The sequence below is a fragment of the Leuciscus leuciscus genome (assembly GCF_965113295.1).
Source record: "Leuciscus leuciscus genome assembly, chromosome: 12".
NCBI classification, from domain to species: Eukaryota; Metazoa; Chordata; class Actinopteri; order Cypriniformes; family Leuciscidae; genus Leuciscus; species Leuciscus leuciscus.
In genome coordinates this window covers 27,982,809-28,010,684 of record NC_138736.1, presented here as the reverse complement: position 1 = coordinate 28,010,684, position 27,876 = coordinate 27,982,809, and the positions used below count along the sequence as shown (strand labels likewise).

General features: G+C 37.6%; 1 long non-coding RNA gene across 1 annotated transcript in view; it reads right to left on the bottom strand.

The window, feature by feature from the left end:
- The window catches only part of LOC309510807, a 37,876-nt gene extending 12,323 nt beyond the window's left edge, over positions 1–25,553 (bottom strand). Inside the window, exons 1-9 of the long non-coding RNA XR_014210438.1 lie at positions 25,391–25,553; positions 24,105–24,310; positions 22,930–22,984; positions 16,581–16,714; positions 13,860–14,020; positions 6,685–6,938; positions 1,632–1,758; positions 1,438–1,493; positions 1,182–1,289 (exon numbers count right to left, since the gene is read on the bottom strand). This is a non-coding gene — a long non-coding RNA (uncharacterized lncRNA). The remainder of the gene's footprint in view (positions 1–1,181; positions 1,290–1,437; positions 1,494–1,631; positions 1,759–6,684; positions 6,939–13,859; positions 14,021–16,580; positions 16,715–22,929; positions 22,985–24,104; positions 24,311–25,390) is intronic.
- Between the last annotated feature and the right edge of the window lie 2,323 nt (positions 25,554–27,876).

Sequence of the window (27,876 nt, the reverse complement as noted above, 5' to 3'; positions counted from 1 at the left end):
TCATGGGCACACCTGCCTGGGCGTAAACACCAAAACGAGGGTCACCGCATCGAGTCTGATGGGGGTAGGACCCTTGGCTTTACCAAGGCCACAGATCCCAATCTGGCGTATGTATGGACGGCTCTGTCAACAAACGGATCCCCTGTCTTAGCGCAAAAGGAGATGTCGGCTGCTGTCCTCTGCGACTTTAACTGACATGTAAGGAGCTAAAGGGCATAAAACACAGTAGACTGGTGCGGCACCCGCACAAGTATGTCCAAACGCCATAACACGCTGTTTCCAAACGGGTCCTGACCTCTAGCTCTGGGGCAAACAGGCCGGGTTGAAGTTATTCATGTCGAGTCTGTGTCGCCTCCACCATCTTCACTTACACATAAGGAGCGGTGGCTTGTTTACCGCTGCCCTGGCCTCGCCTGCCAGGGACCGTTCTAATCACATTACCAATTTTACATTAGCAATTTTACCTCGTACGTCTCACATAATGGCTGACACGTATCGTAGATCTTGATTTCTGCAGGAAGCGTTTAGAGTGAAGCTTAGTCTCCTGAGATCTAACCATTTGTACCTAACCCTTTTGCAGGGCAACATGATGTATTTTTGTATGTTAAACAGCGGTTTTTGAAAGTCATATGTCGACATGCCTTGACTGACCCCTAGGGGCTGCCATGAGTTGACGTTATATGTGCATTTGTACAGAATTAATTGCTTTATAAGCAATGACCAACTGCGAAAACAAACTTTTCAGATGAAGCTACAGATTTGGACCGCTCCCAACGAGAGGACAAACCGATCATTTTTCCTCTTCAGTGCCTTCCAACATCTCGTTCTTATTTTGGCATCGCACGTCCTCCACTGTGCAGAGTAGAGGAAAGGAAAGGAGAGGAGAGGAGGTGAGAGAACGAACACAGGAGAGAAACCGACAGAGAGAGGGAGCGTCTCGAAGCACAATCGATCTTTGTTGAACAAACTCCTAGCAGATGGCGCTGTGTGTTGGTGACACATTGCCACCCACACTGCTGACTGACTCACTGTTTGCCACGTTTGTGATAAATCACTAAGCTCGAACGATACTGTACCATAAACATCATTCGGCTCGACACAAACAAGCTCCGATCTGAACCTTCATTCAATCCGTTTGATGCCTAAGTAAATACATATCAATCAAAATCGTCTTTCCATACCTGAAAATCTTGTAGGTAGGCCTAAATGTATTTGTCTCACAGATAGGGCCATCGCTTGAATTCATGGGCCAAAAATTACAATTGTGTGTTTATTGGGTCGGCCTCGTCCTTTAAGAAATAAAAATAGAAACAAATGAGTCAATTGTTGACATGCAGTAAATATATAGAGCTAAACACATTTTTATAAATGGCATAGCACAGATCTTTTGCTCTGAATTCAGTGAGAAATGTTTGAGTTCATATCGAAATTACTCACCTTTTAGTGAAAAGTCTTCACCGAGACTTTTCTTTTACCAAATGACAATCTGAATTCTGAGAAGCAGAAAGGCACAATTTCCTCATTCTTGAACAGTATAAAGAGTTTAGATATTAAAGATATGGGCACTTGGGCAGTCACAAATATGATCAAGTTTATATAGTATGTGAAAAACAAATGCACACTTTACTGACCATGTCATGTTCTTGCAGTTACAACAGTTCTGAAACTGATATGCAAGATTAATGGGGTCTTTTTCTTTGGTGTAAACTATGAGAAGCAGAAAATCTCAATTTAGTCTCCATCTGATTTCTTTCTTATCTAGGAGAAACAAAAAAGTGAAATTAAAGACACTTCATTTCTGATTTTATTTCTTATGAGCATAACGTTCATACTGTATGTCAATATAACAATTTAATATCAATTTCATAAAAATAAAAAAATAAAAAAAATGAACCTGGGTTACAGCGTAAGCTGTAAATTATACTAACCATGGCATGTTCCTTCAGTCCCAACTTTAATTGTCCTTTTGTGCAAAACTTGATTAAAACAATGTTGTCACGACTATATGAAATACAGTACAAGTTTAGGGAGGAGAATTTGGGCTGGAGCTGAATGAACAGACTATTCCACAGAGACAGGAAATCTTCAGCGGCTCTATCTCTGATGAGTATCAGCTATTAGCTGCTTTTGGCTGGATATTCTCCTGGGCTCTGCTTCTGCTGAGCGCTGGGCTGCACTGCTCTCTCCTTATCATGCCTGTCCACCTGTCACACTTGGCCCTTCTGTCCACTCCCTGCTGCGTTAACTGTTAAACACACTCACACACACATTACTCACTCATCTAATCAATCACTTGAGAACGCAAGCCTTTTGCATATGAAAAAACGCACATGGTGGCACACACACAGTCTACCCACCTAACTGTGCCATGTGCCCCCTTGAATTAGTGAGCCAAGTGGATCTTGAATATGACTTATGTCTAATAAATGATATAAGTACTAATATATATATATCTAGAGAGAGAGAGAGAGAGAGAAAAAAATTCTATATAGTGTACATGAAATAAAAATAATAATATGATAGGCCTGTCACCTTACATAGATCATGCGGTTTGGAGAAGAGATGTATAATATAATATAATATAATATTGTTTTAATTATGAAATGTTTAAATTATTAAACATTATTAAATAACGTTCACACGACTTCATGGTGGAAATCTTTGTTTTAACTCTCAATCAGTCAGATTTGTTCACTGGTAAACTTAATTTTAAAACATTAACTTTTCAATTTTCAATAAATTAATTAATTAACGTAAAGGGTACCACAAGATTTTCTATTACAATTCAGTGAACCAAGACTCCTGCTCCCTCAAAAAAAAAAAAAAGGTACATGATGCCCAGCATAAAGGTCTTTGGCATCCTCAAGGAAGCAGAAAAAACAGAAGAAAAAAAAACAGTCAAAGACTTGTGCACATGCACTAATATGAATAATCACTCAAATTAATGCGTATAACACTTAAAAACTGAGTCCGACATTCACCAGCCAAAGGTCATCTCACAAAGGCCCAGTGGACACAGATTGTGTGCCAAGCTGACACGTTTATTCTTGCATTTCAAATGCTCTATCAAAAGGCAGAGCGAAGCAGGAAACCTCTAGACTCTTGCCTTGACAGAGTTAAAACTGCAGGTCGCCCTCATGCGATCGCAGAGACTAGAACTGCTGTGACAGGTTTTCTCCTCGCACTCTTTCTCTGTACTGTTCCATAAAAGCTCACGCGCTTTGACGCTAATGTTTTTCCGAAACCCTCCCTTAACGACGCTGAAATAAAGTCCTTCCCCTGAGGAGACACTGGCATTAGAGTCAAGCCAAGTCGCGATAGTGCCACCACCGCGGCACCGGTTTATTCGCGAGCGCTCGCTGCCGCTATTGACTTGGCGGATTAGCGCGCAGCACATGAGCCCCCCTCGGCCCCCACCGCCAGGATCCGCGAGAACAGAATGGGGTCAGAGGCGCGTTAGGACAGAACACACTTAGATGCACCAGATTAGATTATTTGAAGCCCTTTACTGAGCTCTCGTCCTGACAACAAATATCCCCGGGCCCCTCGGAGATGGTCACTGGGCGACTGCTCGCGACGTGGCAAAAACAATGTGTTGATTTTGATCTAGCGTGGAGCCGCTCCCTCTGTCCATAGCGGTTATGTAAATAAACGTGTCATTCGAGAGGTTAAAGCTAATTTCAGACCCTCCGTTTTAGATTATGTCAAAGAAAGAGGAGCAGAAAAACACGTTCGTGACCTTTCAGCTAAGGCTGTCTGTGTGGCTAATTTACAAGTGCTGTGTTAAAGTCCGGGGTCAGGCGTTTTAAATGGCTGGGCATTCTTTCCATTGCCAATTTCATTAAAAAAGCATTGTGGGCTTCAGGACTTGCAACTCTCCAGATCTGACCTCTACATCACAGAGGCATGCTCTGTTAAATTAGTCTGATGTGTTGCCCTGAGCGCATGTAGCATTTAGTCTATTGTCCACTTTCACCTCACAGCTCTCGCCTTTAACCCTTTGCATTTAATAACGTGTTCCTAATGGAAATCTACATCTCGGGAATGACGGACTGGGTTGCTGCGAGAGAAAGCAGCGTTTCGAATCCAGCGCCGGCCAAATGTGGGGTTTTGTCTTCCCTTTAATCTCCTCATCCATCCTTTCACTCCTTTTTTCCCCCCTTCTTTGTTGTTCTCATCAGAAAGCGAGATTTGCATTGCTCTTCGGTGTCCTATCCTATCTCTTTTGTTCTCGCTCTCTCTCCTGATTTGACTGGATTGTGGAAGAGAGATGATTGTGTAGCCTCAGGTAAGATTTTGTAGCTTTACATATCAAAGTCACTAAATATCTTTTTCTCTCACACACGGGCGTAAAGGGAGGGGGCTTGTCGAGGGGGGGAAAGTTCCAAGCCAAGTTTTTTTTACGGGGGATTGTTTGCTTTAGCGTATGAGAAGAACAAATCCAGCGAAACAAAAGGGATTACGGAGCAGTGTCGCTGTTGTGTTATTTATCTATTCCGCTTCTTTTCTTTTTTTCCAGGGCGATGCGTCAATGTCAGGAGAATCAACGTGCAGGCGTTCGGTAAACACGGGAAACTAAACAAGGTGTTTGCAAATGGCAGAAAATGGGGCTGATCTCTCAACTCTTCCTCTTTTGTGCGCTAACATCGCTGTCTTTCCTTCTAACTCCCGAGGAAAATACATAGCCGGCGTGATTTATCATCTATACATAATGTAATACTGCATGAGCTTCAACGGCTCAATCACTTACGTTATTTCAAGATTAAACTATTAAATACTCACATCTAATAAAATATCTATACGATTTGAGATTAATATTCAATATTGAGAATCAATCAACAAACAATGTTCTTTGAATAAATTTTTCAAGAGCCTTAGAGCTCAAGTGAAGAATGAAAAGCGAGATGGATGTACAAATTTAAAAGATCGGATATAAAAGAGTAACGTTTTAGATTTCAGTACAGAACACAAATGGTTTCTGTATCTATCTTCGACAAAGAAATACACGCAACACTTCATATGCTAAAAGCATTTCCTTTAAACAATTTTAGGCTGCTTTAATCCCAACTGCAGCTGTTTATTTTCAGACCCTGGGGACTTGTTTGTGATGTAAAGATTGTGAGGGCTACGAGACATAATGCTATTGATTTGCTTGCGAATCGTGTGGACAGCGACCATGCCGCAATCTGGGGCAACGTCAGAGCATGTGTGCGTACCACATCAGAGCTCTGCAGAGAGGACATGACAACGTTTTGATACGGTCATCATGTTCTCATGCCTGATGCCCTGTAATTCCTCTCTGACAGAGTCGAGACATAATAGGATCCATATGGGGCTGCTGGAGACCGCTAGATCAGCACCATAGATAGACGGGACCAGGAAAGGTCCATCAGCACGACTCCATCAAACCAGTATCAGCGTCATGCCCGCGGCCCACCCCCAGTCTATTCACTGACGGCCTGATGCATATTTCACACTAAAAAGCAAGCACTTTCTCAAACTGCCAAGCTATAATGTGATGGGCTGGAGTCAGCGTGCACAAGTCGGCCTGAAAACAAAGTTGTGCTTACAAAGTACCGGACTGCTAAGGTGAAAAATACTTAAGTGTTACATTTATATAATAGTAGTAATAAATAAATAATAATATATTGCAAATAATATTTTAATTTACTTAAATATATTATATTATACTTCTTGCAATTAAGTGTCTATATATATATATATATATATATATATAATGCAATATAATCATACTGTAATATATATAAAATACATTATAGTTTATGAAATTACAGAGTATGAATAGTTCTATAGTTCTAATAGTAGTATGAAGCACATGCACTGTTTTATGTCCCTTCTGATTGTGAAAATAGAACAGTTTAGAAGTATAATAGTGAAATATGCCTAAAGTAGTGATATGTAGTTAGTGATATAAACTCTGGAACTATAGTTTGTCTTTGTACCTTTAAAAATAATATAATTATTATATTATAGTATAACATAATATATAACATAAAAAATCCTGTATAATATAATATAATATAATATAATATAATATAATATAATATAATATAATATAATATAATAACCCTACAGAGAACAAGTGATTATTTTACTGCTCCCAATCAGAGTCGGAACCTCCCCAATCCCAAACATGTTTGATTTTTACAATTTAGGATCGGGAGGCTCTGACAATTTTGTTTTCGGAAAATAGATGGACAATATAATATAGTATCATATAATCCAGCCACATATACCTCAAACCGCTTGCTCTCTGTATGGTAATTATATTATATAATATTCTTATTATATTTAATATGTTATATATTATATTATATTATCATTTTTAAAGGTACAAAGACAAACTCTATAGTTCCAGAGATTATGATGTTAAAAATCTTTTGAAACTGTCCTTATGTCTGTGGTCTCCCACTGTTTTAAAATCAGTTAAGATTTTAAAATCGTCTAGTGTGTGCCAGGCCTTAAAGGTAAAACTATGATAAAGGAATATGTCTCATGAGCTTCATGAGCAAAAGTTCATGAGCTTTTGGAAACTATTGATTTCATAATCTCTGTCTATATTAAAGTGCCAAAAACTCCAACTGCAAATGCATCTGTATCTGTGGCCCATAAAAAGTCACTTGGATGTGCCTCTCAGCCCTAACAAATTAGCCTGAGACTTACGATGGAGAAAAGCATGGTGAGAAAAAGAAGAAAGAGGGAACGTCTGGTTGCTGTCTTGTTCATGTCACTCCGAGAATGTCAGTGCTCGGCATGCCGGGATGTGTAGTCCCCTGGGCCCGCGCGGGGCGCGTGTAGCTTCTAATTGGACCTGTTAGGGTCAGCAATTAGTGTACAGCCATCAAGAACTGCACGACAGCTTCTCCTTTCATGCTACTTCCAGTCCCTCAGTGAAGACTGAGACATATCCAGAAGGCCTAAAGAGAGAAAGAGTATATGAATCCAGAACAACACATGGAGTTTGGAAGAGTAGGACAGCTGCAGGCTTTTTGTGTGTTTGTGTGTGTGTGTGTGTGTGTGTGTGTGTGTGTGTGTGTGTGTGTGTTTGTGTTTGTGATAGAGGGACAGAACTTAATGGGATGTGTTCGTTGCCCAAGGCTCAAAGAGTTGAATCCATCTGTTATTTTTTTGGATGCTTGAACCAACTGCGGCTCCTCTAACAAAGGCCACTTTGTAGAACTGTCTTTTTCTTGAACTACAGCCGCTGCTGCAACACTGTGCTCCCTTTGTTAAACACACAATGATTAATCTAGTAAACGAAGGTGTTTGGCCCAGCCATCAGGTGGCAGTCGGGAGCAGTTAGAGGCATTCTTGGGCCCCGGTTGCCATGGTAACCCTCAGACAGACGCTAGCAGTGCTGAGGAAGCAACGGCCTCGAGTCACCACATTATGGACTTAAAATCAGCTGTAGTGAGCTGTGCTACTGTTGCCATTACTGTGAGCTGAAGTGTTTTCTTTAAGCTTCTAGCTGCTATTTCAGTCAAGAAAAACTAACAACAATATATATATATACATACTGTCCAACACCATATTCAAAGAACCTGAATATAGAATATATATTTCCAATATTTCTGCTTTAATTATGAAAATGCTGCTTGTTTTCAAACTTTTTATTAACAAACTATGGGCCCTATCTTGCACCCAGCGCAAGTGACTTTGTACACCGATGCATGTATCATTCCTATTTTGCACCCGCGCAAAGCGGACTTTTCCCTCCACAGAAGCACGTCGGTTAACTAAGAAATACACTTGCGCTCCCGGGGGCGGTTCAGCGCAAAGAGGAGGCGTGTTCCGGCGCAAACGGTCCTTCTTGCTATTTTGCAGGTTTAGAAAACAATTGCGCCACTAACCAGGAAAAAATAGTTTAAAGTCAGTGGCGCGTTGCGCATGTTATTCATATGCTATTTTAAGGGCGCATGCTTGGCCATAATCAATGTAGCGTGTGCACAACGCGCACTTTGATTCTCTCATCTACACAGAAGCAGCAGTTTTCATTTTTGCAAATCATACATTATTACGATAGATAGATAGATAGATAGATAGATAGATAGATAGATAGATAGATAGATAGATAGATAGATAGATAGATAGATAAACAATTTATTATAAAAGCATACATCTAGCTTACACATTTACCCAAATTAACCGAAGTTAATTTGGGTGGGTTTCTCCATTTCAATGTAACTTCTCTCTTTTACGGCCGTGACGAGAGCGTTGCTCTCCTTGGCTGTGAACCGCTGCTGGCGCGCGCCTGGCAAATCCGCCGTTACAATAGCAATCCGCTATGGAAAAAGCGCATCTGCTCTTAAAGGGAATGTGAGATGACGCTCTGATTGGTTTATTTCACGTTACGCCCAAACCACACCTATGAATAATGAAGCTACTTCAGACCAACCCATTTTAGATTTGCGCCTGGCGCAAGAGTCATTTATCCCGCCGGGAAAATAGCAACAGCGCCGAGACCCGCCCACAAAGTTACTTGCGCTTTGCGCTTTGACACTTGCGTTTCAGATCGTTAAAATAGGGCCCTATGAGTGTTAATACATTAAATTAACCACATTTAATTTAAACTTCATGATTCCATATTGTTCTATAATACAGACAATAGTTATTGAAAGGGGGGGAAAATGTGCTTTTTCTTCATTTTAATTTAGAGTTAGATTATTTTAATATATTAGTAATAATGTTTTAAATGTAATACTTTTAAGTCATCCTGGGGTCTCCTTAGAAGTTTGCTGAGGCCCGCTGGTTGAGGACCATTGTTTTAGATGTTACTGGTCAACACGAAAAGATATTTGCAACCCATTTTACTTCCGTTATGTGACATATTTAGATGTGCAACACAAAAAAGACCTGAATCCAAGCTTGCAGTGGACTGTGTCCATTCATACCCATTTTTGAGTAAGGTTTTTGATCGGGGACATAAAAGCTGGAGGTCAAGTTCACTAATTGAGAGCATCTTATAGATTCAGAAATTTTAAGGGGGGGGAGGGGTCCTTTTAAAATGTCCTTTTAAATCATCTAAAAGGACATTTTGATGAAAGATTATGAAGACAAACTTATGAAATTGAAGACAAACATGGAATGTAATAGTTAATATAAGGTCATAAAAGCTACACTGTAAAAAAAATATATATAATCCATAAGTTATGACAACATATGTTTTTACATTGTTTAACTCATCAAAACTTTTTATAAGTTTCAACAAATTTTTGAAAGGATTTAAACATCCAAGTTGATTGTACTTAAAAATTTAAGACAGCAACTTTTTTTTTTTTACAGTGTACAAGCATAATACAAATAAAAAATAAAATAATCTGATGTTTCCGCTAGGGCCACGATGAAAGGCGTTTTAAAAATGTAATTATTTTCAAATAAAAGTACAGTGTCCTTGCATTTAAAAATGTGACATTGTTTTGGCCAAGGCTGAGCGAAATCAACCTGTTCCCCACAAGACGCCCGAACCCTCATCCAAACCGGACCCGAGAGCCAAAGAAATGTTTGTAAAAAATTGTTGTCATGGTAATGGAAACAATTCAAATTTTTCCCTTTTTTTTCCCACCCACAATCGATGCTATGAATGTGCTGACTGATTTAGCTGTGCTCCACAGACAAATCAATATTTAGGGAGATGTGAACAGCGGGATCAGGTGAGGTTTCGATAATTAAAAGCAAAGCTGACGACGCCATATGAACCTTGTGTGAATGAAATGGAAGTCATATATCACTGTGATAGTCCTTAGTGATGGATTATTGCAAAGACTTCATGAAGGACTCAGGCCATCTGACAGAGTAGCCGTTTCAAACTGAATGCACTTGGACAAGAATCACTCTTTCGTCTTGTCTTTTCTTGCTACTCCTGCGCGACTCGTTTTGGACATTTCGCAAAATTGTTGCACATGTTTTTAAACAAAAGCTGAAATAACTTGTCACACACCCCCTCACTCCTACACTCCCAGCATGCAATGCAAAGGACTACCTGACCTCCTGCCGTTGCCTGGGAGCCGAGTCACCCACACAGCTGGTGTGTATGTGTGCGCGTTTGCGTGCGCAAAATTCTGGCACTGGCCCAGGATAAAGTTATCTGATACTGTACTGCCCCCACATCCATGAACAACAGTGAAGAACAAGAGAGAAGAGAGATGTGGCAGGCCTCCTCCGCAGGGAAAGAGAGAAAAAGAGACTTGAGAGAGACACAGATGGAGACAGAGTGAGATCTGTCATGAGTTTGAGTGCTGAGACTGTGAAAATGATATAAATGTGTGAAGAGGATACAAAAGTTTTTGATTTGAAATGCATATGCATTGTTATGCTTGACTCCTGATGTATTGGCTCTAAAAAAGTAATGGCAAACAAGTACTGCACACACTTAGACCACCCACACATACTTCAGGGGGGAAAAAATAATCAAAATAGTTTAAGTTTTACTGCTTGTGTCCACAGTTTTAAAAGAATAGCTTACACACAAAAAAAATAAAAAATACTGTTATTATTTACCCAACTTCATACCATTCCAAACCTGTATGAAGTGTGAGGAACAGACTGAAATATAAGGTGTAAATATCTCTCTAAACTCATCTGCACTTCTGAATATTTAAATGTAATTTTTTTTTTTTTTTTCACTCCTTCACAAGATATATATATATTTATATATATATATATATATATATATATATATATATATTTATATATCTACACTATTGTTCAAAATCTTGGGGTCAGTTATGTTTTTGAAAGTCAAGTCACCTTTACTTTACTTGTATTGAGCTTTTTACAATACTGTTTCAAAGCAGCTTTACAGTGATAACAGAAAATGTATACAACAAAGATTGTTTTGGCTGTACAGCAGCTCTAGAAGAAAATCATTGTCCAGTTTAAAGGGGTCATCGGATGCCCATTTTCCACAAGTTGGTATGATTCTTTAGGGTGTTCATGTAAAGTTTGTAATATACTTTATGGTTAAAATTCCTCAGTTGTTGTGTAAAACGACACCCTTTTTACCTCCTCAAAAACAGCTTTGTTCACAGTGAGCTGTATCACTGTCTCTTTAAATGGTAATGAGCAACTGCTCACCCCACCCCTCTCTTCCATGGGGGGTGTCGAATGGCTGAGGGCAGAAATATGCTAATACGGGACAGTCCGTCAGTGGTTGTGGGCGGAGCATGAGCATTATGACATCATAGTGCCCAGAAAATCCAAACGGCCTGATTATTGAGAGTGTTTAGACTTTTTGAGGATTAAAAAAAAGGAGGGATTGGATTTTTTTTCATTGTATGGTGGTCGTGTCACACACTGCAAAGACACATTTATATGCAAACACCATATAAAAGTGAATTTTGCATCCGATGACCCCTTTAAGTAAGTTCAGTGTTGATTAATTTCCATTGTAAAAATCATTAGTTATTCATTTAGTTCATACAGCAGCTCTGGAGAAAACAGTGATGTCATCGTCCAGCTCAGTTCAGTTATCATATAATGGTGTCAAAGCAGGCAGATCAATAATATTGTTGAATATTAAGTGTCCCCAACTAGCAAGCCAGAATGTCTCTTATGCTCACAAAGGCAGCATTTATTTATCAGAAATAAGAGTTAATGTAATGTATTCCTGTTGATGGCAAAGCTGAATTTCCAGCAGTCATTACACCAGTTTTTAGTGTCACATGATCCTTCAAAAATTATTCTAATATGCTGTAATAAATTTTTCTAATATGCTGATTTGGTGCTCAAGAAACATTTCTTATTATTATCAATGTTGTAAAACGTTTATACTGCATAATACCTTTGTGGAAACCGTGATACAACATTTTTGAGGATTATTTGATTGATTGAAAGTACAAAAGAACCGTTTTTTTTTTTTTATTCTTTCGTAACATTTTAATTGTCCTTACTGTCACTTTTAATCAATTTAATACAACCTTGCTGAATAAAAGTATTAATTTCTTCCAATAAAAAAATCTTACTGACCCCAAACTTTTTAACATGAGTGTATATATATATATATATATATAAATACATTTATGTGGGTGTAAAAATATTATTTAAATGAGATGCAGCAATTAAAAAAAATTGTTTGTTTCCCACACAATGCTATCGATTACCAAGTCATTTGGACTTATTTTATGGTATTTGTTTTTATCTTTTTGGAGCTTGAAAGACTGTAGTCACCATTCGCTGGCATTGTATAGAAAAGAGCAGCACAAACATTCCGCTAAACATCTTCTTTTGTGTTCTATTAAAGAAAGAAAGTAATTTAAATAATGCAAAGTAGTGTAGGCCATTGGTACAATACAAGACCTTTAAAACAAACCATTGCATGTTTTCGTCAAGCTAATATGATCAGCTGAACTGCACATATCCTGCTGAGAGATGACACAGAGATTTTTCTTTTCAGCAAACTCACAGGTGTAAGCCACTTTTCTGAGGTAGCATTCTGTCTCTTTTTCCCTGTCTGTAAGGCGGCAAGTGTTTTTAAGTAGAGTAAGCAGACTTTGGCAGAATTTGGCTGAATAGTGTTATTGTTCTCAAACTCAGGTGAAGTTGTGTAGTTGACTTCAAATGCTGGCTCTATAACTGCAGAGTTTATTACTCTTTATATTTAGCACTAGTGTAATTCCAACGGTAGAGCATGGCGCTGGCAACACCAAAGCCATAGACATTATTGTTATTTTTTAATAAAACAAAATCTATTAAAAACTATTTTCGCTATTTTCGGAAATAAAATATAAATATGTGAAAACTTTAAAAACTTTAGATGAAATACGGTTTTAGTTGAAGTAACTAAATGACTGAAAACTGGGGGGGCTAAAAAGAAATAAAAAAAAGGGAAAAAATAAAAAATGACAAAAGCATGTAACAAAATTAATAAAACTTAAACTAAAATGCCACATTTTTACAAGATAATTAATAATAAGATAATTAATAATAAAATATTAATAAATACTATAATAGCACATAAATTAATAATAATTCATTACATTTATATAGCACTTTTCTGGGTACTCAAAGCACTTTACATGGAAGGGGGATCTCCTCAACCACCACCAATGTGCAGCATCCACCTGGATGATGCGACGGCAGCCATATTGCGCCAGAACGCCCACCACACACCAGCTTATTAGTGGAGAGGAGACAGTGATGAAGCCAATCAGTATATGGGGATGATTAGGAGGCCATGATGGACAGAGGCCAAAGGTCAAATTTGGCCAGGATGTCGTACTCTTTTTCAAAGGACATCGTGGGATTTTTAATGACCACAGAGAGTCAGGACCTCAGTTTAATGTCTCATCCGAAGGATGATGAATAAATAAATAATAAAATACTCATATAGCACTGTTCCCAGAGCATGTATAAGCTGCTAAAATGTATGCCTTAAATACAATATAAGTAGTTATTTAATATATATATATATATATATATATATATAAAAACATCTGCAGAATGCATATTTTGCCTACGAGCATCTACACAACATCCTTATTGTTGTCATATGCTTTCACTGAAATACTTTATAGACCTAGTTTTAGTCAACACATTATGACACATCAGGCAAACTTCGCTGCGGCCACCCACTGTAAACAGTCTAGAACAGCGGCTGATCGCGCCTGGTTAGGACACTGTGTTACAGAAGAGTTGCAGTAGTCAGTACACATAATCACCTGGAGAAAGAGACGAGAAGACAAGAGGAAGAGGACTGAGACAACTGCATCCACAGCCAACTTTGTGTATATGTGTTTGTGTGAGTGTGGAAGAGACAGAGAGTTTAATTGTCCCCTGCTTGTCCTAATTTGACACACGCTGGCATGTGTGGGTGAGTCGTGTGTGTGCGCGAAACAAGTTACCGCTCACTCCTCACTTCCCCGCAGTCTTCCCATAAGCCCCTGTGTACGAGCGCTGACTGACACACCTTACAGGCCTAATGGAGGGCTGGCAGAAGAAGATGGCAGCTCTCAGACTGCCAGAGGGATCTGCCGCAGGCAAACACAGCTTCATACACCACCCTCTGAGGAAGCGAGAGAGATAGAAATAAATATATCAGCTCTAACCGCTCCACGTAAACAGTCAAACAGGCAGGCACACACTTTCCCGGTCTCCTTCACACACACTCAAACCCTCACGGCAGTGCTGGTGAAGTCTGTAGCATCTAAAAACAATATGAAGAGAGTTTTTTACACTTCCACTGAAGAAAAGGCAGTAAAAAACAGCTCTGCATAAAATCTCCCCATACAATCGTATTTAGTCTAATCATTCAGATTAGAAGATACACAGATTTAAGTTTTTTAATATTTCCCTTCTGGGAAAATCGGACCGAAACGCCAGTGGCGTATCCAGGACATTTTTACTGGGGTGGCCAAGATGGGACACAAAACTAGAGTGGGGTGGCCATATATATACTATAAAGTAATGTTATGTAAACCTTTAAACTCTTATATGTAAGGTGGGAGGAGTTGGATCTAGATTAGAGGAAATAGAGGATTTTAATAATAGTAACAAAGTGCAAACTTTATTTTTAAATAATGGTACTATTTCATAAAATGTAAGATATAGTCACAGGCCTATTTAGGAAATGTGTTTACTATAGTCTGTTATTAATTGCCATAGTGGGGGATATTATTTACTCAATTAACTTGGCCATTAACTTGTCCGAAAATGCATTTGTGTTTATCTGCAAAAAGGTTTACATACACTAGATTGCAGCCTAGGCTACTGTTAATGTAAATATAATGTTAGTGGTTTGTTTTTAAAGTCTACATTAGAGACCTGCGCGGGACGGATTTCTCACTTAATAATTCCTAAAAAGCTGACATCTCAGTTCATCGTGATCTCACAAATCTCTGTTATTATCAATGAAACTGGCAGCATAATTAATCTTTCATATTATCTACACTTTGTTTGATATAATAGATGATTTGCCAGTGTGCAGAATTCAGCACTAAACAAAAAGTCAATTTTGAGTGGTGAGGGGATTCTATCTTAATTGCATCTGATTGGCCATTGCGTTCAAGAAATCAACACATATGTCTGTGATTGGTTACATTGTTCAACGCTGCAAACATGTTATAAATAGAGACTCTGGCCTGTAAATAGTTTCTATTTTGTTTTAGTTGTTCTTGTTGCTTTTGTGCAACAGATGAATGACAATTTATTCGTTTTTATATGTTCAATTTATAGATAATTCTATTTTGCGGGAGTCCCGACTCCCGCGAATCGACACACGTGTGCATTACCGCCCGCGCCCGCACTCGGCCATCAGATCTATATTCCCGTGCCGCACTCTGTTGCGTTGGGTCCCGACCATACCTCTCAATCTCAATCGATTCCAGCGTTTTTATCGTTGTTGTATTGTTGCAACTGTGTGACCGTCCTCTTGTTTCACGGACCAGCAGCAGCAGGTGCACCGTGCTGCGCGCGTGCTCTTATCTCATGGGTCATCTGACCTGCATGGCCAAACGTCCGCTGAGCAGAAATCAGCTCTGACAGTCTCAGTACGACCGTTCCTGTGTTAGTTAAAAATGTGAAACTGGCCCTAAATCAGTTGATCAGCTGTCATCACTGATTGACAACATTTCTCGTTTCTTGTGTTGACGAACTTGACCTACCTATCAGATCTGGGGTGGCCGCAGGGGTGGCCAATGAGCTTTCAGGGGTGGCCCCGGCCACCCCAGGCCACCCCCTAGAATCGCCATTGCGAAACGCATCTCACGGGTTTATCCAAATTTTTTTTTTTTGTTATGATTAGCATTGGCAAATAGCAGATCATGTTCATGGGTGTGATGTAATGCTAAGGCTATTGGCGGGATGAAATGAAAATTCACCCTATTTATTTTCTAAATGCATGTTTTTGATCTTATTGTGAATGATTCAATCATGCATGTTTATTTATTTTTTTATTTAGTTTAGACTTGTTAATTTGTTTATCAAAAAATCATAACATGAAAGTCCTGATTTTGCAGAGTTAGTGTACCTGGGTCAATATTCGTTGATCCTGGAACAACATTCCTATCTGAAAATGTAGTCCTACCCATAACCCTACCCATAAACCTAAACCTACCCATAGCATATCCCTAAAACCAGAGGGAAATGGTCGGTGAATAACACTGATGTAGAAGCCCCTAACCCTGGTTGTAACTCTAAACTTGACATAAATTGTAAACTTGTCTCTCAAATCTGATTGGTTGATTGGAATGTTGTTTCATGATCAAGAAAGATGCTGATCCAGGAACATGTTGCACATTGGAGAAATCAATGCGTCATAACTCACCCAATAGTTATAGCAGTCGCCCAATTTTTTTTTCCTGTTCGATAATCCATTTCACTCAGATGTGCGTCATAATAGGGAAGCAAAGATCTGTCACTACTTTCATTTCATTGCAATATGTAAACTTCCTGTTTCAACAGGAAATGTGTCAACACAAGAAAGAGAACTGCACTCATCAAGCCAAGGTATTGCTGGTCTCGAAAAGAGTAATGTCAGAGGCTGATGTGCAAGATAATGTCTTTACAAAGCAATGTATCCCCTTAATTCAAAATGTAAAAAAAAACAAGATTGATACCCCACTCACTCCAACATAAGCAACATCCCCGTGGATCCAGGATCTGTAATTGTACTTCAGTGCAGTTTCTCAACAGCTCTCTGGTGACCTCCATTACTCCACGGACTCCACGGATCAGTATCATGATGTAAAGTCATCTTTACCTGTAGTGGTAAAAAAAATATTAGATCAATTTTTATATTTGTTTTATGTTTTTATCTAAAAGCAAATTACAATACATTTTTTATGAAGTGGACGGTCTCTATGGAGCAAGTTGGGGTTAAGTACTTTGCTCAAGGGCACAACGATGGCCTCTCACAAATCGTCGCCTCTGGGGTTCAGACCAACAATCTTTTGGTGACCAATCTTTTTGCTTATTTTTTACCTTCAAAAAGGAGCTTTTTATGGTTCTTTAAAGGAACAGTTCCCCTAAAAATAAAAAATGTCTTTCTTCGGTGGAACACAATTTGAAAAACGTCTCAGCTGTTCATACAAATGTCCCAAAAAGAGACATAAAGGTAGCATAAAAGTAATCCATACAACTCTTCATACAATCATACAAGCAAACATTTAAGTGGTCATTTCACTCTCAAATCATATTATGACACATCAGTAACATCAAACCTCATTGGTTCTTGCATGTCACGTGAACAGACGTCATGACACAAGCGTCTATGTTATTGATGTGTCACTATTATTGATTTTAGCTACAGTGTATATACACATTAATTGATCAACGGTTTGATTATAGAAATAGAGATAAATGCAGACACATAAAAACACGGACGCAAACAGCTAGGCTATGAATCCAACTCAACCCAGATTGTTTAATCACTAAAGCACACTATCCCTAATCAGGGAGGAATTGTCTGCATTTATAAGGTGATATAAGATATGTCTGATTGCAAATGAATCGTAAAGAAAAGTTGGCATGTTCATTTTTTACGGTCGGTGCGCATTATGCCCTGCAAGGGTTCGGTTTAATTGTAGCAGAGTCAGGTGTATTAAAGAATAATAGGATGAAAGAGGGATCGGTGTGTTTAAGATTTGCCGACACCTCAAGACAATCATGCACTAACTACACATCTCCTTTCTCTCCTGTTCCCTCAAAGTATTGATCGGCCTGTCTGTTCTTAATGGTCCTGTTAAACACAGTCACCAGCCACTTTAGTGTGCCTAGGCCCACTTAGCAATAAAGCTCTCGGAGCTCTCTTTAAAACCGCCGCAGAGACAAGAGGGAGGCTCAGGGTCACTTGGATGGAGAAGCTCTGACTTTATCCCACACCTGGTTTGAATGGAAACAGGGACAGGGGTGGAAAGCGTTTGTCGAGACTCTCCGTCTAAGGGTCTTGTGAGATTTTCTCTGCATAGTCAGTTTTGTGTTAGGTGGATTATGCGGGAATTGGAGGTTCTGAGAAATTTTGCCTTGTTTTTGTGTTCTTGAAAGCATTCCCTCACATTTTAGTGCACACACACACACACACACACACACACACACACACACACACACACACACACACACACACACACACACACACACACACACACACACACACACACACACACACACACACACACACACACACACACACACACACACACACCAATCAAAGCTGCTTCTGACTGACATATTGATCGGGTTGCATCTAAACTCTCCCTCTTTCTCCTCCGATCTCTTGCTTTTTCTCTATCTCTCTGTCCTTAAGTAAATTCCCTTGAATTCTGAGGAGGACAGAGGTGTTAGTTCAAGCAATTCAATGCCGAATCGCTGAGACAGAACAGATCAACAAAATCACACTCTTTCTCTCACAATCTCTCAATAGTTTCTCATTAAATGTAATGCAATCTCATAGACTCCAAACATATGGAAAGAAAAAACCTGCAAATGATATCCATAGAAAAGACAACATAAGAGGCATAAGTGCAAAGTGCCAATTACTAACAGCACAAATTATGCCATTTACAGCTCAGAGTAAATTATTTACCTCAGCTGTGTATGGGCTTTTATTCATGTCATACCAAATACAGTACACTACCATTTAGGATTGGTAAGATTTTTTTAATGGATTTGAAATAAGTATCTTATGCTCACCAAGACAGTAAAACAGTTATATTGTGAAATATCATAACAATTTTAAACACCTATTTTCTATTTGAATATACAGTATTCCTGTGATGGTAAAGCTGAATTTTCAGCATCATTATGCAAGTCTCGAGTGACACACGATCCTTATGAAATCATGCTGATTTGAAGAAACATTTCTGTTATCAATGTTGAAAACAGTTGTGTTGTTTAATAATTTTGTGGAAACCATGATAGATTTTTTTCAGGATTAGTTTATGAATACAGTATTTAAAAGAACAGCAATTATTTGAAATATAAATCCTTTCTAACATTATAAATGTTATTTATGTATTTATGTCACTTTTGATCAATTTAATGCATCCTTGCTGAATAAAAGTGTACATTTCTCCCCCCCCCCCCCCAAAAAAAAAATCACCCCCAGACATTTGAATGGTAGTGAACATATATTAAAATGCGCTTAAGAGAGGAGAAACATCTGAACAAAGTAAAAGGTTAAAGGAAACATAACTGAGAACGCCATTACATATCCTCAGCCATGAAAGAGCAAAACAATTTTCCTCTGGGAATGACTGAATATTGTTTAACGTCTTTCAGAAAGGTTTCACATCGGTTTGTTGCTTCGCAAATAATCAGACAAGTCATATGAATGTAGTCTGTAGGGCAAACGACATCATAGCCCATTTCAGAAAGCGGATCTTGACCATGCCCTGGAGGACTGAAAGACCGGCCAATCAGGAACGGCAAAAAACTCACATAACAGTTGTACATACAAAAGGACAAGATAATTCCCGTGCAAAAGCGAGCATGTTTCAAAATATCTCTTTCTCCAGAGCCAAATCTCCTCATCTGGCAGGATGGTAGCTCAGTACTCTTCAATTACACTTTATCTCAGTAGTACTGCACTTTAAAGAGGGAGAAAATCAGAGAGCGAGACAGAGAAAGAGAGCGTGACTGCAAATTGCGCAAAGAAGGGGAAATCGGGAGAAAGAAAAAGAGAGAACATGTTCTGAAGCAAACAACTGTGTTTGCAGTACATTTAGAACAATGCTCTATTGGGACACCCGAGTCGTTAGTAAACGGAGTTGCCTTTTATTAGTTGAATGATATAAAACATGACAAAACAGCTACTCAGAGAGGATCTGCGATTCATACACTCCCACTGGGATTTCTATATAGGCCATGAGCTCTCCTCTCTCCCATTTAGAGGAGAGAGAAAGAGAACGAGAGAGAGATCCAAGAACAAACAGAGTGCAAGAAAAGAGGATAGAGGGAGCATGAACGAGAAAGCGCAAATGAACAAGAGCAGTGATGCAAAAAAAAAAAGGAAAAAACACATGATACGAAGAGAGAAGGAAGAGTACACACTAAAAATGGTTAACTATTAAATTTACAGTAAAAAACAAAACATATGACGACAATGTTTCAGGCATTGGTATACAATTAATATACTAAACTATCTGCTTTATGATTTTAAATATACTGCTACCCCTATAAATGATGCAGGTGATACAATAAAATGCAGTATTATGAATTAAAGTTGATCAAAACTGGCCTTTCCTTTAATAAACATTTGGATAGCATTGTTTGTGTTAATAAAATGATTTAAAAGAAAAAAGAACCCATCAACTAAATGTAAAATGAAACACACTACCGTTCGAAAGTTTAAGATAAGATTCTTTTCTTAAGACAATAATACTTTTTTATTCAGCAAATGTTCTTTAAATTGATCAAAAGTGACAGTAAAGACTTTTACAGTGTTACAAAATATTTCTATTTCAAATAAATACTGTTCTTTTGAGCTTTCTATTCATCAAAGTTCCCACAAAAATATGAAGCAGCACAACTGTGGTCAACATTGATTATAATAAATGCTTCTTGAGCACCAAATCAGTATATTAGAATGATTTCTGAATCTGATTCTGATCATGTGACACAGAAGACTAAAGTAATGATGCTAAAAATTCAGCTTTGCCATCACAGGAATAAATTATATTTTAAACAGTTCTTTAAAAAATATTACCACAATATGGCCATTTTTACTGTATTTTTTCAAATAAATAAATACTACTTTGGTAATAAGCATGAGATACTTTTTTCAAAAACATTTTAAAAATCGTACTGACTCCAAACTTATAAACGGTACTGTACATGTATCCCAATGTACATATATGATACAGTAGCTAAAGTAAGAAACATAACCAAGAAAAATCATAAGCAACACATTTAATTTGGTGCCTACCAATTTACAAGTTCGCATATGTATTCACTTATGTATTCTCTCATTAAGTATAAAATAGATTTACCGTTAACCAACAAACAGGTTTTAAAATTAAGCACATTTAAATTTTCTTTCCAATAAATTACTAAAAATGTGTTACAGTGATAACAAATGAAGCAAAGTACATATATAGTAAAATATATTCATAGTATCAAGAGAGAGAAAACCGAGAGATACTAGTCTATGTGGAATAGATAGAACGAGACAGAGACAGAGACAGAGACAGAGAGAGAAAATAAATGAATGTTAGTAAAACTCTCCGGTGTGTATTAATAGTAAGACCGGAGTCCCATGAGCACAGGTTTCCTGCGACAACGCTGAGGCAATATAGGACTCAGGGCAGACTGTAAAGTAATGCAATCCCATAATAAGTCCAGTGAGGCGCTACCCTGCATGGTGACGAGTGCATGTGTGCCTCCTTTACGTGTTGAAAACAAACAGGGGCTCAGCTTATGGGAAACACTGAGCTACAGTCCTAACTAATAGATTAACATCAAAATGTTATAATTATGTAAACTATTTAATATTTTAATTTTGTACAATTAATTACATAAAAAATTATTTAATTTAATTCCCCTGAGATACAGACAACCTATTACATGCAACACACCTTTCCAAACCAGACACAAAGACATAACTTTTTAACTTGGGGAGTCTTAGGGTAGTAACAATATATTAACTTTTAACACTTTTTTTATTTTTTTTTATTCAATGCCTTAACTCATCAGACACAATAATGTAACATCTCAGCGAATATTGACATATGAGTATTGCATGGCTCTGATCACCCTGTCTGGGTGCATTTTGTAATAATAACCGACTGACTGTACATTATGCCTTACATAAATTGAACTTTCATTATATGAAATTACTATTGAAGCTTCAAATGACAACACGACAAAACAAAAATCTATGAAATGGCTTTGTCCAAATGATGCTTCCTGATAAAGGCTTTCACTGCATGAAACTTGAATGTATAGTCACCGCAGGCCAGTGATTTGATGGTCACACAACAGTGCAGACAATCAGACTATCCCTGATATTGACAGATCTCGCAATATCTGACAAAGTCACGGCAGAATATATACGGTATTGTGTCTTAGTTCGACTGTCTGTAATGATTGTGTTTAACGCTGACGACAATAAAAACATGAGCAAGATGTTTACTGACAATTTCAGAAATGAACAGTGTCGCTTTAATTATTAATTAAAGCAAGGCAGCGACTGTGTGTGCGCGCGCGTGTGTGTGTGTGTGTGTGTGTGTGTGTGTGTGTGTGTGTGTGTGTGTGTGTGTGCTATTGTTCCCAGCAGTATGACGGGATCAATAAGCTCCGGATAATGATGTTGTCAGTAAATGATCAGACCGTCTCCAGGGCACACACAGCAAACACCATTAGTGACAATGACTGCAAACTACATATTTTTGTATGTATGTGCACGTGTGTGATATATGCACAATGAACAATGCACAGAAATGCACTGTTGTGTGTTTGAACACACAGCATCATTACACTGGTGTAAATTATATAAGATAGCAGAGTATTCTAGCAGAATACTATAGTAAAATTTGTGTCCTTAATATTTTTTAATTCTAGTAAAAGTTTTATAAAAGCAATACGACACCCGGCTGTGCTATATTGTAAATATATATTTAATGGCTAAATGGGTTGCAGGCCATTTGCACAGCCTCTCGAATCGTATTGCTTAATAGGTGTAGCAGCAAGCACACAAGTACAGCTTTAGATAAGAAAACATCTTCTGAAGATGGTATTTAGGAATTCAATAAATTCATTGGCACTACAAATATCCCAATAAATAAACAAACACATGTTTTACAATACAATGTACAACATGTATGTGTATATGTATGTGTCTCCTCCATCCTTCTCTTCTGGACCGTGCAGTAATGTAGATATATACGTACTATATGTCCCCGGTGCAGTGATGTATGTGTGTCTGCTGACAGTAGATTTCTGTGGTAGTAATAAAGGTAGCCTGATTCGCAGAATAATTACCGTATGCAAATGCCGCTGATTTCAGTGCCAGTCTTTTATAGATGGCTGAGTTGAGCTGTTCATCAGAGAGAGAGAGAGAGAGAGAGAGAGAGAGAGAGAGAGAGAGAGAGAGAGAGAGAGAGAGAGAGAGAGAGAGAGAGAGAGGGCATTATTTACTTTTTAAACCATTTAGGATGACTAGACACAGAACAGCATTAACAGTGTAATACAATGTGAATTACTGTTACTTCAAGAAAGATTTAGAGCAAACATGCTTTATCAGTCAGGTATAAGACTTTATTTAAAGTTAATTTTACATTTTTATCTTTCCTTTATAATAATAACAAAATAATAATAATAATATAAACAAATAAAAATACAACTAGAGTCATATTATTAATATTAAAATAATTATTTCTGGTTACACTAATTGATGTTTTAATTGTTTATACTGTGATTATTATAAATAATAATAATAATATAAACCAATACAACTACAACTATTCATATTATTATATTTATTATTATTAATATCCTTATTTATGGTAAACTAGAAGTAGTTTTAGTTGTTTATTATACTGATTATGAATACTAATAATATAAACAAATAAAACAACAACTAGAGTCATATTAGTAATATTCTTTTAATATTAATATCATGATTTCTTGTTATGCTAATTGTAGTTTTAATTGTTAATACTATGATTATTATAAATAATAACAATAATAAACCAATAAAACTACAACTATAGTCATATTATTCATATTTATTAATATTAATATTATTTTGGGTTACACTTTTGTAGTTTTAGATGTTTAGTTACTATGACTATTATAAATAATAATAACAACAAATAAAACTACAACTAGAGTCATATTATTATTTATTAATATCATTACTTATTTGTGGTTACATTAGTTGTAGTTTTTAGTTATTAAGTTTGATTTTATGAATCAACAATAACTACAACTAGGTTTATTATTAATCATATTTAATAATATAGTTACTTCTTTATGATTGCACTATAGTTGTAGTTGTTTATACTGATTAATAATAATACTGAGTTATAATAATAATAATAATAATAATAAATTAATTAATTCTATAACAGACCTGGACAATGTCTTATGATTATATCCAATATGTTTAGTTACATAATGGTACTTTCTGAACGCTCTAATCCTCTCAGACTTACCAATCCCCCCCACTCTGCGGTGCAGTTTGGTTTGATCCGGTCCCGTAGAGTGGTAAACGGCATGAGGGCTGTTTCAATCCTCATCACTGAGCTGTTAATTAAAACTCCCTGATATACTGACCAGCGCTCCATGCCTCCCTCCTGATGGGAGCCCTCCTCCCCCTCTCCATGAATTTGGAAGGGAAGATCATTTTGATTCTTTTGTCCTATTCAAGAACACAAAGTGCCAAATGTGAATACCACAGAATTGCTAATGCAAAAACAAGGAAATCTCTTTTTACTCATGTTTATTATCTTTTATTAATTTTCAAACTTCAGGCCTTTTTGCGTGGATTTATCCAGACAGGACAGGCTGCTGTGAACACTGCAAGCCCTTGAGCTTGTGCACTACGACTGGAACACACCTCTGAAATCTCTCTCATTTTCAAAGTCTCTTTTTGTCTCATACTCTCTGGAACTCTCCGTTATTGCAAGCGTTGCCAAAGGTTGCGTGACAGATGCCAATGTCGCCCACCGTGACAAACATGTCACACTCTGAATGCTTTTTCCTGTCCCCTGATAGAGCAGCTCTCACCTCTCAGAGAGGCAAAATGCACAAACTCAATCACGCATCACGTTCTTCCCCTTCCCTCATCAGTCTCTCCTCCTTTCCGTCTATATCTCCTCATCTTTTTATTTGTTACCTCTTCTATTTCTCTTCTTTAACTGCCCTCTAGACATGCTCCTGCACAGATGAGGAAGATTTCTCATGAGGGACCTTATTAAAAAAGGCCTAGGTCTCTTCTGTTGAGAGGTTCAAGCGCAGCTAGCCAAGCATGCAAAGCCAATAGAGAAAAACACAAATGCCAAACAACACTTTGCAAATGATAGTCGGCAGTAATATAGTGGAGAGCACAAAGAAAATAGAGAGATGTCAGGAGAGATTTTTTCATTTCTGTTCCATGTCTGTTTGTAATTAATTTATATTTGAATCTGTTCATATTGCAATATGAAAAAATAAATCCTATAATTTAAAGGGAAAGACCAAACCATTTAAAATGTTCATAATTTACTCATCCTCATGTTGTTCCAAAACACAAAAGGGGATATCCTGAAGACTCAGTTGTATCAAATGTAGCTTCATGCACATTCACATTTTTAACATTTTATTTTAAATGGCTTAAAAAAAATCACTAAAAATGAAGTAGCATGATTATTGCAGGTAAAAAGCTATTTGTCTAAAACACATTTAAGTATTTGTGCCCTAATGAGCAAGAAAGTGAATTGTTTTTGGTGAGTCACATTACCTACAAATGATGGATGCCTCAGTTTCCATAGGTCATGAAACATGAGTCTTACCTACTGTCCAACAGTATAAGGGGTGAAAAAGGAGAAGAACAGCGAGGAAAAGAAAGACAGAGATAGACTAACAGCGACACAGATAGAGAAAGAGACACGATGGAGGAGTAGCGGAAGTTTGCTCTTGTGTCTGCTCTTGAAGAGGATGTGTCGCATTTGACAGCCTGCCGCAGAGAGCTTGAGCTCATCTCTCCTGACAGCCCGGCGTTCCCGTCCTCTTCCTCAGGTGCTACAGATGGAAAGCCTGAAAGAACGGAGACGACTTACAAGACAGTTTGGAAGGGAGCATCAATATTTCATCACAACTGCGTTTACACTCGCAAACAAACAAAAAAGATTGCATGTGGAACTTTCCTGCGGCGCTCCCTCCTCTCCGTCTTTGTGAGCTTCTCTTTCTTGTCTGAACATTTGCTTTTAGACAGGTATGGGATTTTGAATAACAACTGATAACAGGTCATGTTGTTTTTCCTTTTGTTTTGTGTGAAGTTTGAGCAAGCAGTAAAAGTATGTTGTGGAAATAAAATAAATATATATATACACCTATAAAAATAGAGTGATTTATGGTGCTTTCACAGTCTAGTCTGCAAGAGAATGCACGTCGTAATAAAAAGGGAATCGTTGTAAATCTTGCTAACTTTGATAACATCATTATAAATTCATTTCTCGTTCACAGAAAGTGTGATCTTAAATTTAGCCCCAAACAAACCCTTTACCATGGTTAAGAAAATGTATCTTTATCTACTTTATCTAAAAGTTTTCTTTATCTACATTCCTGGCCTTATTGTGTATGATTTATTGGTACACTCACAGTAAAAAATAAAATAAAATAAAAAAAGTTTCTGCCTTAAATTTTTAAGTACAATCAACTTGGATGTTTAAGTCACTTCAACTTTAATTGCATTAAACTGACTTAAAAAAATAGTTGAATCGTATTATAAGTATAACCTGTAAGACAATTTTTACATTTCTTAACTTATTTTGATGAGTTAAAGCAATGCAAAAACATATGTTGTCATAACTTACTGATCATACAGTTTTTTTTTTTACAGTGTACAATGTTATTTAAAATTGAACGTTTCAAAGGCAAACATTTTTATCAAAATGTAATAATTTGATGAAATGCCTTTCCTTCTAAGCTTACGTCACAAATTCCAGATAGATTAAATAACCTGCCTCCATTTGTTCTCACTGAATATGATTTTTACTCATAAATATAGTCATACTGCACTAGGCTGTCATACAACAAAAGCAAAATGGGTTGTGAACAACGTTTCAATAACAAACAATTTAAACCAGCATGGTCTGTTGGCTAGTTTAAGAGAAGGCTGTAAGACCAGTTTAAACTAGCTAAGACCAGCTTTTATTTTTTTCCGGCTTGTTGAAGGAGATCCGTATTAATTTATTATGAATTTCGTTTTTATTTTAGTATGAACTATAGTTTATAATGGTAAATGTTAAAAGCATTATCTGTTGTGTCATATAGTCTACACTACTTTATGCTGCAGTAATGTTAATTTGAGTAAGTATGCCATCTAATAGCATAAGTTATTCATCCGCATTTGCCTTTTCATTCATTGATATTCATTACAGGACAAAAGGCAAGCATGAAGTAAATACATGTGATCAGTCAGCGCTTTACTTATTCACTTCTCATGGGATCATAACCTGCGCACACAGGCCCAGAGCCTTGAGGCTGTTCTATTAGAAGAGACACGCCATCACGTCTCCAACTGCGAGTCTGATAAATATCCCCGCTGACTTCTGAAGACATCATCTCTCTTTTTTTAATGATAATCAAGCAAATGCACTTCCCTGCTCAGGATGAACAGCCAGGGTCTATCTGAGCGAGCACCGACTGAACAAACTCCCCGGCGACACGTTGTCAGGAACGCACGCTTTCCTTAAGTTGCCACGAAAATCTTTCTTTGAATCCGTGTTTGTTTGGCTTTGAATTTGCTCCGGCGTTTATCACAGAGATAACGGAGGAGCGGGGAGGGAAGACGGCGGAGTCTTAAAACCGCAACGTTGAAGCCGTGATCCCCAACAGTCTGTTGCTGAAGAAAGACATTGAGGCCCGTCGGAGAGGAATTAGGAGAATGTATAAACGAGTTGTTTGTTGCCTGTGTTTTGGAGCGCTCCGCTCCGCTTTCGTCGTAAGGCTTTGAAGGTGGAGAACATCTTTTTGAAGAGTGAAATCGAGTGTGTTTGTTTTACATTCGGTTGAGGTGTCTGTGTCGCGTGGGCTTTAGATCCCTCCTGGTGCGTGTGTGAACCTGTAAGGAAATGTGCACAATCACACATTATTCCACGTAAAAACCACACAAACAACATCTATACTACTTTCTTGTAGACTTTCTAACTCTTACAAAACATCATGTTAAATCTTCAGAAACCTTAAAAAGATGGTTCACTCAAAAAATGTAAATAGTATTAT